The sequence below is a fragment of the Nomascus leucogenys genome, chromosome 13 (genome assembly GCF_006542625.1).
Source record: "Nomascus leucogenys isolate Asia chromosome 13, Asia_NLE_v1, whole genome shotgun sequence".
NCBI classification, from domain to species: Eukaryota; Metazoa; Chordata; class Mammalia; order Primates; family Hylobatidae; genus Nomascus; species Nomascus leucogenys.
The window spans coordinates 86,282,963-86,300,779 of NC_044393.1; the positions used below are offsets into that span (position 1 = coordinate 86,282,963).

General features: G+C 37.4%; 1 protein-coding gene and 1 non-coding gene across 3 annotated transcripts in view; one reads left to right on the forward strand and one right to left on the reverse strand.

Annotated features, from left to right (window-relative positions):
* PTN (pleiotrophin) overlaps positions 1–17,817 on the reverse strand; it is a 115,063-nt gene that overhangs the window by 57,558 nt on the left and 39,688 nt on the right. The gene's annotated exons all lie outside the window — the stretch shown is intronic.
* LOC115838124 lies at positions 2,806–2,881 on the forward strand. The gene has a single exon (XR_004033167.1). It is a non-coding gene; the product is annotated as a small nucleolar RNA SNORD81 (small nucleolar RNA).

Here is a 17,817-nt window from a genome sequence, read left to right on the forward strand (position 1 = left end):
ATCAGTACATTCCATTTCTGAGAAGCTGAAATTGTTAGAAAGTTCTTCCTTATATTGAGCTGGATTCTATACACTAAATTTCATTTAATTTTTCTCAGTGAGAAATGAGGTTGAATTCCTAGCAACTCATACATAGATAATAGGATACAGAATTAACTCTGATTATAATATAATGTACCTGATGTGACTATGAAGCAGGAACTAACACTCAAACAGATTAGAGACTATTACCTTGCAGTTGCAAATTTTAACTGAATTTAAAGTAGTTGCTAACCTAGGCCAGGCGCGGTAGCCCACGCCTGTAATCCCAGCACTTTGAGAGGCCAAGGTGGGCAGATCACCTTAGGTCAGGAGTTCAAGATCAGCCTGGCCAACATGGTAAAACCCCATCTCTACTAAAAATACAAAAATTAGCCAGACATGGTGGAGTGTGCCTGTAGTCCCAGCTACTCAAGAGGCTGAGGCAGGAGAATCACTTGAACCTTGGAGGTGGAGATTGCAGTGAACCGAGATGGCACCATTGGACTCCAGCCTAGGCAACAGAGTGAGACTCCATCTCAAAAATAAAAATAAAAATAAAGTAATTGCTAACCTAAATCACAGTATTTCCTTTAGACCATATAATAACATCTTTGTTTAATTGGAGTGTAAATCCAGCAACTTCATTATCTAGAAATATGTGTCCTATATCATCTTTCTACCCCTGTCTCCAGTAAAGTGCCTAGGCACATGGCAAATGGTGAATAAGTGAATGAATTTTAAAAGACTGAGCAGCCAAACCCAATGAAACAATAGCATGTGGCTGATACTCTTAGAATACCAATCATTATCTTTTGAATTTTATGTATATTCTACAGTCTTGGTTATCTGGTTTTCACATATGTAGGAAATGGAAGGAAAATAAATGCTACAGCCAAGTATTTTGGTATCCAATCAAAATAAAGGAAAACATGGGGAAATTATTTTTTAAAACTCATATGCACCTAGTTTAGAGTCATTTAGGGTGGAGTCAAATAACTCCCAATAACTCAGTTTACCCTAATAGAAGCACCCACAGACTTCACAATATTGATATTAAGATAGACAAAGTCATTGAGGTATATTTATAAGGCATTATGTAATCAGCAATATGGGAAAGTATTGAAATACCTTTTATAAGACTATACCTACAAGGTTTGATAGTTGGAAAAATTAGTACATAAAGGCATGAACCCTTAGCTCTCTAAACAAACCCCAGTATTCATGGTTACTTGCTCCCTCTGGCCTACTGTTTCATTACACCTTCAGAAAATCTCAATAGCAACTCATGTTACCAGCTTCCAGCAAAGGATCTTTCTTATGATCAATTCCTATTTTCACCTCAATTATCATAATACCCCAGAGGGGTAGAATAAGAACATCATATCCAACTTACGAATATGTAAACCAAATCAACACACATAAAAGTAAAACAGGAGAAAAGTGAGCCAGTCTATCCATTGAAGATAAATAATTTCTTTTTTACTTAATCATTCATTTAGACTGAACAAATTTATAGTGTGAATGCATAATAAATACCAGGTACCAAGCCGAGTGATGCAAATGTAGAGATAAGCACCTCAACTGGGAAAATACATAAATATTTGGAAGAATAGTTTCAGAATGAGTTAAAAATCAGAAGTTACCATATATATGGCACTAAACTTTCTTCTTCAAAGCATGTTTCCATACTTAGTTGGACTAAATAAGCCTTAACTAATTTTCAGCCCCCAACTGCTATGATTCTATCTTGCTCAATTCTACAAAATCACTGTGAGATAAACATGGCAGGCATTGTTAATTTGTAGTTACTAGACTATAAAATTGAAGATTTAATAGATTGCGTAACTTACTCCCAACCACACAGATAGTTAATACCGAAGCCAGATAAGAACTTAACTTACATATGTATCCATATGCCATGTTGGTGTGCTGCACCCATCAACTCGCCATCTAGCATTAGGTATATCTCCTAATGCTGTCCCTCCACCAACATGGCACATGGATACATATGTAACAAACCTGCACATTGTGCACATGTACCCTAAAACTTAAAGTATAATAATAAAAAAAGGCAAGAGAGAAGAAAAAATAAAAAATAAATAAATGTTTACATAGATTAAAAAAAAACTTGATTTGAGTCCTAATTATTCTATTTATTATGTAAAAACTCTCATTCGTGTTTCATGAAAGTAATCATCAGCTATCCCATTTCATAGACTGAAATCTCTGTGCTATGTTTACAAAGCAGCACATTGAATAAACACGGCTTGTTCCCCCAAATGATGTGATACTTGCTGTTTGGTTAGTAAAAATGTTTCTGCTGCCTCCTTTGGAATTTCACATGCACAATTTATGAACAATTTGATGTCACCTCTACTTATAGTGCTTCTTTCAAATAACTTCGATTTCCGGAGGACTTGTAAAAAGTAATTTAAGTGGCCCAAACCTGATCACTATGTATATTTAAAGCTTGTTGGCTGTTGTTGGTATGACACGGAGTTCCTTTCTGCTTAGGGACACCCAGGATGTGAAATAAGTAAGACAAAATATGCATTTTTTTCAGATAATTTTAAAAAGGGAGTGACCTTAAATTGGTCCTTAAACTCCTAATCCAACAACCAGAATTTGTTTAGTTCTGTTATTTACAAGAGTCTGTGGACATAGAAAACGTACTATATGACCCTCATCCATAAAGAACCTAAACTAAAACCTGAAGGTTTTCATGAATGTGTGACAGTGCCTGTATTCAATATGACAAAATGTTCCATATAATTAAAAGTCTTACAAATACCTGATGATCTCACCTCAGTTTGAACTCTCTCACTGATTACTTGATGACAATGAAAGATCTGATACTATGTCAAGAAAGAATAAAGAAAAAAAAGGGCTTGCATTGTATGTGCTCCAAAATGTCTATAGTACAGTTCATTCTGAAGCCGGGGCGGTGCTATTAGATGACTTATTTTCTTTAATAATGTTTTTTCCAGATTATAAAAGATATATATGATAATTACTTTCAACAGTTGAGTTCCTCTAGAAAACCAACCAGAAAAATCTACTGACTAAGCAAAGCTGATTTTATTAAACCTACCACAGCAGCAAAGAGGATAACCTTAACTACATCTTAGTGTCTCAGAAGGAATAGGTAAAAGAGGATATTTCCAGGGCTTTGGGGTCAGGTCTCAAGTGGTATAAGTTGAATCTTTCAAAGCAGGGAATTGATTAGGATTCAGCAAAGTTCATATTATAATGGTTTAGTGAGATGAAGGTCTCAAAATGAGTCTTAATAAATGAGTTGTTTAATAAGCTGTTGCCCCGAATAATTTGCTCAGATGAGTTAATTGTTTGGATATATTGGCTTTCAAAAATTTTATGATACAACAAAGTTATGAATTGGTTATACTGCCTCACTTTCCTGGCCAAACATTTGCTAAAATAATGAGAGTAACTCAGGACCTTTGCCTGGTTTTCATCTCAATTTTGTCCTTCAGTTCTCAGGAGACATGAAACACACCTTGCCCACCAAGTTTTCTAATATGTTAAATGCGATTTGTAATTATTATTTATGCTTTAAAGGATATCTGACCACATTCCAGGGGCCTCCAATGAAAACAGCACAGATTTTTATCATCAGATGTATTTACTGAATTTTATCTAAAGCTAATTGTGTTTTTTAAATTCCGTATTGGGACCTTAAAATCAAAGAATAAATATTTGCATAGAGATGGAAAGAAAACAATTGCTTCTCAGCCTTTTGGCTAAGATCAAGTGTAGAGATGGAAATAAACATTTATTTGAGAGGAAGAAACCTTTTATCTGAAGTTTGAAAACTTTAGACCTATTATTCCTCAAGAAAACTAAAGTTATACATAACGTATTCATTAATAATGATATTATTAGGGGAAAAGACTTTCAGTAAAAGTACAACAGGGGCAAAATCATATCTTCTGCTGGATGGTGGATTTAATTTTAAAACGCCAAGAGATTACTTCAAATCAGATAATAACGAAAGCCTCCACACGATAATAATATAAACCTCCCCACTGAAATAATGTTAAGATTACTATTTATTTTGCACCTATATGCAGGTGCTATGGTAAGATGTGTTTATATGCACACATAGTCTTATTTAATAGTCGCAATCACCTTGCGAAGTAGGTAGTATTATTACCATTTACAGATGGAAAAGAGAATCAAACAGGTTCAGCATGTCACTCAACTCAGGAGAAGTGGTAAAAGCAAGATTCAAACTTGGTATATTTGACTTCTAAACATATTCTCAAGATTGATAAAAGAAGGGAACATAGCTATTGTCATGAAATTAGAGCCTTGGTATTGAAATGGGATCTCTCAGCACTCTAGCAGTTTATCTTTCGAATGACTTTTACACTGGAGGGTTTCTTTTTTATCAAAGGGAAACAGCAGTCCTGTGAATCATTGGAAGAGAACTTTGGCTTTCAGGTGTGTGTTAGGCAGAATTAAAAGACACTCCCAAGAACACATGACTTATCTTATGAATCGAGCAACCACGAATCCAAGTGTTGCTGTAAAGGGATTTCACAGATGACATTAAGGTTCCAAATCAGTCAACCTTAAAATAGGGATATTATCTAGGTGGCCCTGACCTAAGTGCATGAGGCCATTAAATCTGGGTCTTGTGGTCAGAGACAGAGAAAGTCAGAAATTTCAAGTGTGAGAGGGAGCTGGCCCAAGGAAATTCTCCTGCTGGCTTTGAAATGGACAAATCACTTGGCAAGGATGGTCTCTATGAGCTAAGTGGCCGACAGCTGACAGCAAAGAAAGAGGGACCTCATTCCTACAACTGCAACAAACGAAATATGGCTGATGATCTGAATCAACCTGTAAGTTTGCTCTTCTGCAAAATTTCCAGAAAGAAGCACAGTTCAACCACCATCTTGATTTCAGTTTCACGACCCTGAACAGAGAACTCAATCACATCATACCTGAACTTCTGATTTACATAACTATGAGTAAATCAATGGGAATTGTTTTAAGTCATTACGTTTATAATAATTTGTTATATGGTGTATTAGTCCATTTTCATGCTACTGATAAAGACAAACTGGAGACCAGGCAATTTACAAAACAAGGAGGTTTAATTGGACTTATAGTTCCACATGGCTGGGGAAGACTTACCATCATGGTGGAAGGCAAGGAGGAGCAAGTCACATCTTACATGGATGGCAGCAGCCAAAAAGAGAATGCTCCTGCAGGGAAACTCCCCCTTTTAAAACTGTCAGATCTCGTGAGGCTTATTCACTATCATGAGAACAGCATGGGAAAGACCTGCCCCCATGATTCAATCACCTCCCACCAGGTCCCTCCCACAATATGTGGGAATTCAAGATGAGATTTAGGTGGGGACACAGCCAAATCATATCATATGGCAATAAAAACAAATGGTGTTCTAAATAGGAAACAAGGGTTAACCTGTGATTAAGACTTTAACGGGTACTTCTGGTTAACTTGAAAACAAGCTTGCTTTATCTGTAAAAAATATAATCAATTTCCTACACACACATTTGCAAGAAAATATCAATAGTAGTAGGTTCATCAAATTCCTCTGGTCATCTGATCATATGAAATTATAAATAAATAATGGTTATATTAATAATATGTAAGTAATGCTTTAGAGTGTCCAGTGTATTACCATATTCATTATATCACCTGAACCTTATTATAACCAAGTTGAGTAGACAAGTTATTATTATTATCTCTTCTTATAGTGCAAGAAATAAATACATAGGACAAGTGACTGACTCAAAACCAACTTCTAGAATTTGGAGGTGAGCTGGGGTGGCCAGTAGATGACATTCAAGGGCTTTTGACTTCCCTCAAAACCACATTTCATTTTCAGGGCTGACTTAAAATGTTTTGGCAAAACATGGGGTTATGTTCCCCTTTCCTATTCTCTTCCAATTTAAAAAAAATAAAAACTAACAGAAATTTTTACTTGAAATAAGTGTTTTTTCACCCACATCAACCATTTATCTTCATCACACAATGTGGAACATTTGAAAGGTATTTTTTAAGCACTATTCAAATTGGGTTTGTAAAAGTTTGAACTACTATGGTTTCAAAATGATTGAAGCTGAATGATGAAAAATTGTCAATAAGCAATATGGGATTCATTAAATACATCTATAAAATGTGACTTATAGTTATGCACAAAAATTGTGATATATATTTATTCCCATGAGAAGTTGTTTATTCTGTCTGTATACTACAAAGCCATTTTGTTTAAAAAAAAGTACATATGTATACATACACATTCACACCCACACACACACATATGCAATATTCTTTCATTTTTTGAAAGAAGTTACCTGTGGAATGTGGGGCATTTAAAAATTACTTTTCAAAATTTTCTACATTTTATAAATACTATATTTTATACTACATGTTTATTATCAGAAAAATAGCACTAAAGTAATTTTCTTTTCACAAAATAATTTGATTGAAACTGTGCCTCAGCCTGGTTGTATCAAAGCAACACTATTGTTATTAAATATCCAAGAGTCCTTATGAAAGCTGAGAATTAAATGTAGAGCAAGACTCACATCTTCATCAAATCACTCTTTGTTCACATGAAGGCAGCTGGGCACCTGTACCTCAAAGGCTGGGCATCTACAGCTTTACTGACCACTGCCTACGGGTCTCTCATTGTCCTTGACCACCAGTTTTGACTTCAGTATCAAGTGCCAGTTGACATCCCCAAATGCATCCCAGATGTGGTCAGACACTCAGAGTACCCAAGAGAGCCTGAGGCAACACTTATGTCCTCTGACGTAAGTGCTGACTCCATTTTTTCAAAGCTCCTACTGAAGTAAGTTGAGGGAAATTGTCTTAACTTTATTTTCTCCTTTGTATACTATGAAAATGCCATACTCTGAATTGAGTATCCCATCTGAATTGCTGAAACATAAATTTCTAGTCAGAGGCAGTGAAATTAGAATGACTGTGGGTTCTTTCGACATACTTGAGAAGTAGATGTAACTTGGCTAGGGTTCCAACCACTCACCTTTATTGGAATTAGATCCTTTGGCATCCTCCTCTAGTAACTCAGTGGCATTCAGTCTCTGTGTTCCCTTGTGTCTGCAGAATAAAACTAGGATTCTGATAAAGTATGAGAAACCGTCAGTCTTTGCCTGCCCTGAACCAAGAAAAATGCACGTGAATTTTGCTACTTTATGTTCATTGCCACTGATGTAAAATATGGCCATACCTTGTTACTGGTGGGGGATTGGTTCCAGGACCCCCGTGGAAACCAAAATCCATGAATGTTCAAGTCCCTGATATAAACCAGTATAGTATTTGCATATAACCCACACACATCGTCTGCATACTTTAATCATTTCTAGATTATTTATGATACTGATAGGATTTGGCTCTGTGTCCCCACACAAATCTCACCTTGAATTGTAGCAATTCCCATGTCATGGGAGAGACCCGGTGGGAGGTAAGTGAATCATGGGGGCGGGTTTTTCCTGTGCTGTTCTCATGGTAGTGAATAAGTCTCAGGAGATCTGATAGTTTTATAAAGGAGAGTTCCCCTGCATACGCCCTCTTGCCTGCCACCACGTAAGACATCCCTTTGCTTTTGCTTTGTCTTCTGCCATAATTGTGAGGCCTCTCCAGCCATGTGGAACTGTGAGTCCATTAAACCTCTTTCCTTTATAAATTACCCAGGCTCAGGTAAGTCTTTATTAGCAGCATGAGAACAGACTAATTCAAATGCCTCACACAATGTGAATGCCATGTAAATGGCTGCTATACTGTATTGTTTAGGAAATAATGACAAGAACAAAAGTCTGTACACGTTCAGTACAGACGCAACCATCTATTTTTCTCTCCTGAATATTTTCAGTTCAGGGTTGGCTGAATTCCACACATGTGGAACCCACAGAAAGGGAGGGCTGACTGTATTCCATTTAGGGTCAAGTGGGTGGGTGAGTTTTGGCATGTTGGTGGGGTCATTTTCCAAAAGGAAAAAAAAAAGTAATCAAAATGTGAAATGACACAGTATTTTAGAAACTTGAAAAAGAAAATAACTGAATCTTTAGTCCTAACACCCTATCAGCATTGTTTTAATTTCTAATTACCTTCTATCCTTTACCCACATGCATATTCATTCATTTTTACATAGTTTCCATCTCATGACACTTACCATTTTGCATTCTTATCAAAATGTAACAAGCCACAAGGCTTTCCTTTCCTCAAACCACTCCTGGTCTTCTAAATTGGTTAACATAAGTTGGATCTTGTGATGGAGCTGAACACTTGAATTGGCTTAGGCCTAAAACTGCTCAACAGTGAAGTTGAGAGATAAAAGAGAAAAGGTAGAATCCATAAATAGATGGAGTGAAACTAGCTCCTACTTCTGACTGACGGGATGAGACACAGGTGACTGAAGCCAGTGTGTGCACATAGGGAGCAGCCATCCTTCCACCTCCCAAGCAGTATAACTATACTGAGGAAGAATTTAAAAAGCAAACACCCCTAAATACCTTTAGAAGTTATTCCTCATATGATTGATAAAGTTTCTGGGCTAGCATACTTGAAATGCTAGTAATTAGAGTGGAGTTACTTGTGCAGGGTGCTGAGGAAGACAGAAATATTTTATCTTGGAATGTGAAGCTGTGGATGATTCTACCATACTCAGCATCATAAAGATGGCAAACTCATGTCCTGACTTTACTTTTTTTAAAAATAGACTTTATTTCTAGCACAGTTTTAGGTTCACTGCAAAACAGAGTGGGAAATAGAGATTTCCTGTATACTCCCTGCCGCCGCACATGCATAACCTCCCCCATGATCAGCATCTCCCACCAGAGTGGTACATATGTTATAATTAACGAACTTTCGTTGACACATCGTCACTCAAAGTCCATATTTACATTAGGGTTCATTCTTGGTGTCGTACATTCTATGGATTTGCACAAATGTAGAATGTATCCACCATTATAGCATCATACAGAGACGTTCCACTGCCCTAAAGACTCTCTGTGCTATGACCTCCCTTTTTAAATGGAATTATTTAAAATTGAAGGAAAAAAAGTTTTGATATATCATGCAAGCAAAAAATGTTGACAGAGAGTATTACAAGTATATCTTGAGTCTGTTCTTACACATGTATTTACAGAGTTTCACCGTCTTTTTCCCCTTTTATTTTACTTCCTAGAAAGGAATAATACTCATTTAGGCAAAAATTTAGATATATAAAGGCTTCCATATTTTAGACCTTAGTTGCAAGCTGATTTCTTTTTATTATTGTTGTTGTTACTTTTTGCAGCTTAGCTGGACGGGGAGTTCTTCATTCTAGCCATAGCTCGGGTGTTGAATACAGTCTGCTTAGGTCCTTAGTAGGGCTGGTGACGGCTCATGAAGTGCCCTTGAACAAAATTTCAGAAGGCACCTCTTCTTCCAGGTGAACACAAGCTCACACAGGAGTACACTGGGCATCATACAGAGAAGTTCTCCTGACTATCTCTCTGGCTTGGGCAACCTTGTGCAGAGCACAATTTGCATCACGGCTGACAACAGCCTTGGTCCTGACATTTAAGTTTCCTTTTAAAATTTAGACTCTGTCTGTTTTGCTTATCAGTCAAGTATCTAGTCAGAAGCCAAATTAGAATCACCCACTCCCTACCAGGCCATCTCATGCCCCACCAAGAGAGTCTGGCCTGTTAGCAAGTTTCTCTGCCATCCACCTCAGCCACCAGAAAACAGGCCAAGCTGCAGTTACTGAAAAGCCCAGTATATATTGTGTCTTGAACTCCCCTCAGTGCTTCTAGCTACATATCCTTGTGGCCTTTGTATTTGTACATTTGGAGAAACACATGGAAGACAAATAAAGACGTATGCCATTCCCATTAGCCAAATTATTTGAAATAGTAATAAAGATGGCTGTTTTAAGTGGGTGCGGGATTAGGTATGGGCATCAGATATCACTGCTGTTTTGTTTTTCTTTTTTTATATAAAGTGACTCACAGAATTTTTAGTTGGAACTCATGCTTTCAGAGAGTTTGGCAAACAATAAAAAAGAAATAAAATAACTTGCCCTGGGTCACCCATCTGGTGACTTATGTTGATGACAGAGTCAATCTTGTATCCCAACAATCTAGATCTCTCCTGTCTAACACAGTAGTCACTAGCCACTTGTGGCTATTAAGCCCACGAAATGTAAGTAGTCAGACTGGAAATGTACTATAAGTGTGAAATACACATCAGATTTTAGAGACTCTATGAACAGAAAAAGAATGTAAAAATATCTCAAATATACTTATTCATTCAATCAGTCATTACACATAGAACAATGAGTAACACAGGCTCAGTCCTGGCCTTTGTGGAGCTCGAAGTATAGTAGATATTATTCAAAATGTTCTTTTTTATTGCTTGGACTTTCACATGAATATTTTGATTATATATCTGATATGCTCAAAGCAGACACCATTGTAGCTCTGCTGAAATATCGAGGACTGGGATGTGAGCTAGGAGTACCTTACCAATTGCTGCCTGGCCAAGATGAAATTTCTCATCTGTTCTAGAGCCTCATTTTTAAATCAAATAGGCACTAGTCCCATGTGACTGGTGAATACTTAAAATGTGGCTAGTCCGAATGGAGACGTGGTGTAAGTGTAAAATACACACTGAATTTCAAAAGCAGTATGAAAAAAATGAATATAAAGTATATCATTCACAAGTTTATATTGATTTAGATGGTAAAAATATTTTGTATATATTGGATTAAATAAAATATATTATTAGAATTAATTTCATCTGTTTATTTTTCCTTTTTTTCACGTGGTTTTAAAAAAGTTAAGATTGCATATGTGGCTCACTTTATATTTGTATTGGCCGGTACTTCATATACTAATTTTTTCCACTTCACCAGTGCCAATAAGTATGTTAAATGGAACTTTGCCCTCCAGAAAGCTCTGGAGCAAATGGATGAAGAAACTTGAACCTAGCTAGGGAACTGTCAGCTGCCTCAGCCCCTGCTCCCACCTCTTTTTCTGCTTGAAAAGAAGCAGAAAAGAAGGGTCACTTGAAGGGTCACTAGTACCTTGAGTGATTAGTGAACAAGATTCAAAAGCCTGGGTAGCATGAAGCTGTGGAGAACCAGTAGAGTTTAATTGGAAAATCTCATTCCTTTGGTCTCAGAGTTCTTTCTCACTTACTTAATGAAAAATCCAAAGCAAATCATCAGATCTTGCTGAATCTCCATCTCTTTAAGTATTAAAAGAATCTGTCCTCTATTTCAAATAGAATTGTAGCAAGTGAGATAAACGTATGTGAAATTATCTGATAAGCTGTAAACCATATTGCCGTTATCATCATTTATAGTAATCATGATAATAAATATTTCTGTAAGCAATCAAGAAAAATTGTGAGAGGTAAAAGACTAAAATACCATACTCCTGGAGAAATTCCAAAGCCAAGAAAAATTCAAGTAGACATATTAAAACACTAATGTATAAATAGAAAGGTTGACAAAGGAAGAAGAGAGTTAAGGGAATGGGGAACAAGAGTGAAGGCAGGAGAAAGAGTAGAGACAACTTGGTTTTGGAGCTCACATCTCTACCAATTGCCAGATGCCAGGAGATCATTTTGATGTTATCTGCCTTTCCAATAAGTATTCCCTTCTAGGCTCTATTAAAAAACTACTGATTAAAAATAAAACCCTCACCCTATTTACATTGCAGCCAATTGTTTGGGGATTTCTGTGGTGGCAGGGGGTGGAGAGTAGAACTCTGATTTCACACAGCATAAGTTGAAGCTTGTTGAAACAGAGGGGACTCTGTACAATTTCTGGCTTAGCAATACCAGGCACCACACCACTTAGCCCATAATTGCACACTAGTGAAACACAGAGGCTCCATTATTTTTCTGAGGATCGGAGCTGATCCTAACATTCCTGGCTCTCCACCAAACCCCCAAATCGAAGCAGATTGGATGGCCTAAGAAGTCCTATGTAGATGTAGGTTATGCTTGTAGTTGTCTTGGAAGTTTGTTATAGTGTGGAAATTTGAGCTATTTTATGCTTACTTGAATGCACAAAAGATTCAAAAAGTATTCTAAATCAGAGCTAATTTAAATCAGCAAATACATTTTCCAATGTGCATGGCAAAGAGGTTGATGCCACAGGGAAATTCATAAAATGGAAAGAAACAGACTTTGCCCAAAGAAGCTTGCATAAGATATGGACAGATAAAATAATGTTGACTAAAATACTTTCAAAAGTAAGACATTTTATAAAATAGTACGTGATCATTCTTTTTCCAAAATATCTGTGCCATCATTTCACTCACATAAGCATAGTTAAATTTGGTTTGGGTATAGTCTGTGGGATAAAGGGGCATAGGCCATTACACATGTGGAGGTGGGGAAGCCACCGTGGATATCTAAGACACTGTGAGTAAACCTGTCTAAACAGAATGGAAGTTTTACATAGCAGCACTGGAAGAAGAGTCCCAGCAAGAGGCAGATGGCATACTCAAGTGGACGCACTGAGGATAATTTCATGAATGCATTATTTAAAATTGCATGAGCTGAGTTAAGGAACACCAAGGAGAGATGCTGAAACATACTGATATGAGCAACAAAAAAAGATTTACCTCCTTTAGATCTGAGGTGGAAACTAGAAGGGGTCATTGTCAGAATTTACAGAGAGAAGGAGAGAGCCACCTGAGGAACAACCTCTAAATATACACAACAACAACAACAAAACAGGCAATGAGGGAGAGAAATAAATAGCCCAGGCACATTCTTATCCAACACTTTGAATTCCCGACAGTTCCTCCATTGGCCAAAGCAAAGCAGAAAGCAGATGTCAAATGAATCTACTGATTTTTCCAAGAAGGTCAGCCTCCTGAGAGAGCAGAATAAAGGTGGTAGGAGAGTAGAGCTGGAGGTTCAAATAGAAGATATCCAGAAGAACTGATAAGTTAGATCAAGAGGATATCCAAGGGGCTGGAAGCTTTCCCATGGTGGGCAGGAATGGGAAATGTTTCCAGGTGTCGTTTACTGTCTGCGCCCACTAACCCTGTCACAAGCTTGTTCCACATCTATCTCTTATTGTTCACTTGTCAGAAATAGCTCACTCTGCAAGAACAGAGACCAGAAGCTGTCCTACTGAGTTCCAACATAAAGTACCTGGGTCAAGGATTAAGGAGCAAGAATTGATAAAACATAGATCCACACCCAACTTTAAGAGCCTGTAAGGATATGTTAAGTATAAAAACATTATTGTTTCTAATCTTGAATTTTTGACAGTCCTGAGGTTTGTGTTAATCCAAATTTTGGTTAAATTTTGATTGAACTAATCCTCAACTCTGTATTCATTAGTTCAGTAAATATGCTTTAGATTTTCTTTTTCTTTTAACTTAGCCAAATATTGACCTGAAACTGTCCAAAAGTTTACTGAGTTTCTGATTAAATATTAAACAGAAAAATCACTCCAAGCTATTTAGTATAGTAGTTTCTCTAATGTGGAAACTTATTTTTTTTTCAAATTTTCGGATACTTCCACAGGTTTTAACATAAAAATAACTAAAGAGTTATAAACCTCTTATAATTCATGTTAAAAAATGCATGGGCACTGGGTGGCTAGTCACTAAGACACAGTGAGATCTGGTCAAAATTCTGTGCACACTCTTGGTGGCTCAGCACACCGTATTGAGAGCAGATTGTTTCCACAGAGGCTCTACTTTATTCCTAGCTCTGTTGCCTATAATTATTGTAAAGCAGGACTATTTCCTGCCTTCCTGCCCAAAATAGCAGGAACCATCCAACTCTGTCAACTCCCTTTGCTCTTGGCATCACCTCTCTGCAGGGGTTAGGGTTTCCTGCCAGGAATTTCAAAAAAAGTAACTGTTTTGGTTTCTTATCCAAAATTCAGCTTGCGAGCAAAGAAATGGAGCAAGATCTATAATATAGCCAGGGATTCGGAGAAATTACTTGGCTTTAGGCCTGGTTAATAGCACCAAGCTGGGGCTAGAGTCATTGTGAGAATCAGTTCCAGGTAAGACTTGGTGAGCTTTGGAGTAATTGGAAGCAATTGAACACTCTGAAGAGTGTTTTATTAAGTACCGATAGCAAAGAAAATATTCGTTACCCCTGGGGTTTAATGAAAAATTGCACTGAGCATTCCTACATACTTCCTCTATGGACCCATGCTACGTCTCCATGGGCACATTGTATTCACAGCCAGAATACTGTTCATCACTAATATGCCCAGCCCTACCTCCAGCCTTTGGTAGTTCCCAAGGTCACATCCTTTAGGCATCCGGTGCCTAAAATGAATGTTGTCTAACTACAGCAAAACTCTCAACTATCATAGCTAACATTAACTGGATTTTGTTGTTGTCGATGGTGCTGGTTATTTCTTTTTGGCTCTAGGCATAATACTAAATGTTTTATATGCTTGTATCTCAGTTAATTTTACTATAACTCCATTAGGGGATGACTGTTAGTCCCCATTTTACAAATGGGGAAACTGAGTTTTAGAAAGATCCAGTCATTAGGCCAGGTTCATAAGGAACAGAGCTAGGGCTTGAAGTAGGCAGTGCTGCACTACTCCCCATAGGGTCCCCATGGTACGCCCCTCTGAGACCGTTTAATTGCACAGTGCACAACAAAAAGAAGCCTTCCTCATGACACCACCATATATGAGGGGCAGTTATTTCCAAAGAGAAGGTAGAAAGTGCTAAAAACCATGCTCTGGTATGAAAGACACACTTCCATCAAATGTATAAGCTTTAATCTTCAAGAGAGACCGTTTCTTGACTCCTCACCCCTATGCCTGCCCTTGTGAAAGAGACAAACATCTTTGTCTCTTCTGATTGTACACTCCTGGTTTTTGTTTCTGTGCTTGAGAATCAGCCCTAAAGAATTAAGATCTGACTCTTTTGCCAGAGATCTTGTCCTGACCCTAGAATCATGGTAGCCCCCAGGTAAGAGGCATTACTCATTTAAAAGGCCAGGGAAGACCCAAATCCTCATACATGCCAAATACTCAAAAGTCCCCTTCATTGGGTCTAGGTTTAAAATTCTTTCATGGAAAGCCTATGGCCTTTCATCCCAAGTCTTTGGGCTAAGCACATGAGGAAGAAAAGCCCAAGATGAAGTGGCTGTCTGCCATGGGAGCAATGTCACTTCTCTCTTTACAATGCTAATCTTTCTTTCTCGGTGGGTAGATAGAAGATAAATAGATGAACAGATAGATGGATAGAACATTGCTATCACATTAAAATTCACAATTTAAACATTTTTATATCTTTTACCCCATTTGACTCAGAATTTTGTGACCGTCAGAGTGGCCTTAGGGCCTAAGGCACAGGTGGTTGATTCTAGCAGCATAATTTGAGAAGCATAAAAATTCATCAGCTATTTCAAATGAACTTAATTTTCTCTTAGTTCTTCATGCATTCATTCTTATGGATATTTATCAAGTGCTTTGTAGGTGGTAGCCCAGGTGCTAGGGACCAGAGACAGAGCAAAACACAGTGCAGTACCTGCCCTCAAAGATCACAGCCTGGTAGAAGAAACTGACAAACAAGCTGACAGTAACAGAGAGGATATTGGGGCATTGTGGAAAGAGACAGAAGCAAGAACCTAACTCTGCCTTGGGAGGCAGGGGTGAGTTAGGAAGTTTTTCAGACACAGTAAAGCCTGCCAAACCTGGAAGACATGAGCAGATATTAGCTAATTTGATAGCAGAGACAAAGAGGTGCTTGGAACTGGCAGACTACTCAGCACAGCGGGTCTCCCAAACAACATAGGGGTTTGCAGAACAAACTCCCCTAGTAACAACACAAAGGCATATCTTCCCTATGTCTCAAATTCTCTTCACGGAGCTTTGATTTTCCCCTGACTCCACACTGCTTCAGCCCAAAAGAATCATTAACTCCAATTTCTGAGTATTACCTTGCCCAGCTGAAGTTTCCATTTTCAAAATCTCATTCTGAATATGGTACAAAGTTCATTTGACCTACTCCTGCCATCTTATTGGGTATCAGCTCTTTCATGTTTTCATCCTTCCACCTCTACCTTAAGCTGAATTCTCATTCATTCCCCATTCTTAATGCTGTCCAAACAGCCTCTTAAAGGATAGTTTGGGTAATTACAAAGAAGTCAGGCCTAGGTTCTAGAGATAAAATGTATAAAGAGTATAATACAGTATTTAGTAAAACGTAGCTTCTGCTAACAACATCCTTACATGGCTAGAGTCTCCTAAACAATTTGCAATATGTGTCAGAGTGAAAAATCAAATAGTCAATGTGGGGAATAGAGTTGCATAAGAAACTAAAGCAGGACTATAGGGAAAGACTGATATGGGGAGAATGCAGGAAAGAGAGGGCCCTAAGTGACCACATGCAACCCAAGGGCAGTGTAAAGACCACCAGAGATGGTAGACAGAGTAGGCTGTTCATAGCACCTGTACCGTAAATGCTCACAAATCCAACAGGAAGGAGACAGCTGTGAGAGTTATCATCGTGAACAACTATGACAGGTGAACCAGCTCATGTAAAGATTGGACTAGATGTTTTAAGAGAGAGGATCAATGAGCTATATTGGTCAATTCAGATAGTGTAGTAACAACTCAAAGGGTCCATAGCTTTGCCCTAGGATGCCAAGACAAGATGAGAAATTGTGTATATTAAGTAAAAAAATGTATAGCAAGCCTATCCAGTGCAAAACACCATGCAGAACAGAAGCTTAAATGTTGGATTCCCATGGAAAGTACCAATGAGCTCCTTTATAGACACAGAATGAGCAGGACTCTGGGAACTCAGATTAAAACAAACAAACAAAAAATCAAACATGCTAACAGTTTGCTTGTTCTTTGAACTCAGTAGAAAAAGCATGTTTTATCCTGTTTTGTTTGCTCTTTGATTAATGTAAAAATTTTAAAATGTATCTTGGCATTTGAAAACTAAGATCTAGCTAGGTAGAGGTAACCATGAACCCCTTTACTCTTGTGTGTCAAAAATTCAGGATAGTAATTAAAATGTTAGTATATGTTCCTTAAGACTTCTAGTAACTGACTATTTCTATTACTGTTTTTTCAACATTAAATCTTAAAAACATTCAGGAAATCAATAGCATTAACAGTTATTTCTGTATAAAGTTAAAAATTATCTGGAAATTTAAAAGAAATCAGTTGAGTAAAGAAAGTAAATTCTAATAGGTCACTTTATTTATATAGTAATTTATGGCTTAAAAAGATGTTGTGCATATTATCATATTTGATCCCAACCATTTTGTGAAGCACACAGGACAGCTTATATTATCCCCATCTTCCACACATGAAACCTAATCCTCAGAGAAGCTAAATGCCATCAAGAATTTGACACAGCTAGTAAGAAACAAAACAGAGACAATGCACCATGTCCTCTAAGTTCTAGTTTCCAAGTTGCATGAGCCTTGTCAGTATGGTAACATAATATTTAACTACTGGTAAAAGGAAGAGTGTGGTTGCTTTTAAAATAAAAATAAGCAGTTCTAGCAATCAGCCAAAATTCAACGAAAAAAAATCAGAAGGATAGATTAGACAAAGCAATGAAGAAAGGAACTCAGAAATGGGTGCAAAAGAATTGGGTTTATTGCCAACTTATACCAAATATCACAAAGACTTTTACGGAACTATCAGTGCCCTCCTCTACCTTCCACTCTCTGCGTATGTTTTCCAGGTTAATATTATTGACAAGGAATGTCAGAAGTTGTCCAATATTGTTAGTGCTGTTATTGTAGTGAAATTTTGTTAAGAACAAT